Raw genomic sequence first — 2500 nt, forward strand, 5'->3', positions numbered from 1 at the left:
CTTTTACTGTCCTTTCATTTTCGTGTGTTAATCCTACCTACATACGTACAAAAACACATACACACGCACATGTGTATCTGTACATAGATAGGTAGACAACATACATATCATAGTTTGTAGAAGAAAACAAAAACTAACAAATTTTGAAACGATTTTTCTATCTTTCTTTCTTTCTTTCTCCCATCTTTATCATCCATTCCCCTGTTATTTTGCCGGTGCTTGCGCTAGTAAAATTGACCATGACTCAGCAACTATTACGCGTCACTGCCTCCCCCATTCATATTCGGTTATTTTGCTTCCTCTTTTTTCACGTCTCTGCTCTTCAGGTTTTGCTTTTGATTGATGGTCGACGGTCGTTCATCTTGTTGCTGTTCGGCGTCTGTGCTGTACGAAGCTTTTTTTTCTTTTTTTTGAATGAATGATTCAGAAAATGAATGAATTAAGAGATGATTAAATAAATTGATTATATATATGTCTGTGTGTGTCTGTGCGTGTGTGTGTGTGTGTGTGTGTGTGTGTATATGTATATATATACATATATATATATATATATATATATATATATATATATATATATATATATATATATATATATATATATATATATATATACATATATATATATATATATATATATATATATATATATATATAAACACAAACACACACACAAGGATGATAATGATAATGATAATAATAACGTAATCTATGTGTGTGTGTTCATGGATAGTTATAAGCTTATATGGAAAGTCCTTATTGCCATATGTACTACATCGTTTAAATCACCTAAATGTTCTACTTTTTTCTTATTGTTTCTTCATATTTCTTTATCTTTGTCTTTCATTATTCCCTCTTTCATTATCTCTGTTTCCCTCTTCCTTTGTATGCATTTACGCTTATAGATATAGATAGACAATACACCCGTAACATACATATATACGCTCTTGCATGCATATATAAGGACATACAAACAGACATACACACGTACATACATACGTACACACACACATATATTAATATATACATATAAACATGCATACATACATTCGTACTCACACATACATACACACAGATATAAATACATACATAAAACATACATACATACATTAACACACGCATACATACATACATGCATGCATACGAAGACATATACATACATAACCACGCACACACAAATCTAAACGTACATGCATACGTACATACACACACATGTATTTATAAACACATATATACATATATACGAAAATACATACATACATACATGTAAATTAGATAATGCAACGGAATAACGGGGTTAAGCACCAGATAGCCTGGTCCTCTATTTTTCAATTAGATTAAATCTGACAATACTTAAGAGTTTTCATTAATTCACTCATTAATTTTCTCCTCTGGCTTTATCTCTGTACATCCTTCGCTAAATTATGCAATGAAGTAAAATAATGTTAATAGACAAGAATAATATTCATGTTTTTTTTTTTTTTTTTTTTTTTTTTTTTTTTTTTTTTTTTAAGCCGTGTACATATATATAAAAAAACGGACATGTATGTATGTGCGCATGTGTGTGTGTGTTATATACGTAAATAGGGTATATATCCAACGTATGTGTCTGTGTTATTTTTAACTCACGAGAAAAATATTAAGACTCGAACCATTTGCACTTTTTGATAAAATTGTACCCTATGAATATTAACTATACGAACATGCTTATACATAAAAATAAATGCATATCTATCAGTCTAGCCATAGATATCTACCGGGCAGATAGATAGGTAGATACACATCTATCAGAGAGAAAGACAGTTTTGCATATATTTCTGCGTAAATGTATGTCCGAATATAACAATATTCATTGGGTTTGGATTCGCACAATTTTAACAGACTGGTCGATTATCTTCTTTTAAGCTTCTTATGTCTTATGCTTTATGTCTTTTTCTACGTGAACAGCTGACGGGAAGGTGTCAGATAAGGGGGGGGTATTGGGTATGGAGGGGGGGGGGGGTATTGGGTATGGAGGGGGGGGGGTATTGGGTATGGAGGGGGAGGTTATTGGGTATGGAGGGGGGTATTGGGTATGGAGGGAGGGTTATTGGGTATGGAGGGGGGGAGGGTTATTGGGTATGGAGAGGGGGGGTATTGGGTATGGAGGGGGGTTATTGGGTATGGAGGGGGGGGTATTGGGTATGGAGGGGGGGTTATTGGGTATGGAAGGGGGGGTTATTGTGTATGGAGGGGGAGTTATTGGGTATGGAGGGGGGGGTATTGGGTATGGAGGGGGGGGTATTGGGTATGGAGGGGGGGTTATTGGGTATGGAGGGGGGGTTATTGGGTATGGAGGGGGGGGTATTGGGTATGGAGGGGGAGGTTATTGGGTATGGAGGGGGGTATTGGGTATGGAGGGGGGGTTATTGGGTATGGAGGGGGGTTATTGGGTATGGACGGGGGGCTTATGGGGTATGGAGGGGGGGTTATTGGGTATGGAAGGGAGGTTATTGGGTATGGA

This window comes from Penaeus vannamei, chromosome 20, assembly GCF_042767895.1.
Source record: "Penaeus vannamei isolate JL-2024 chromosome 20, ASM4276789v1, whole genome shotgun sequence".
In the NCBI taxonomy this organism is placed as follows: Eukaryota; Metazoa; Arthropoda; class Malacostraca; order Decapoda; family Penaeidae; genus Penaeus; species Penaeus vannamei.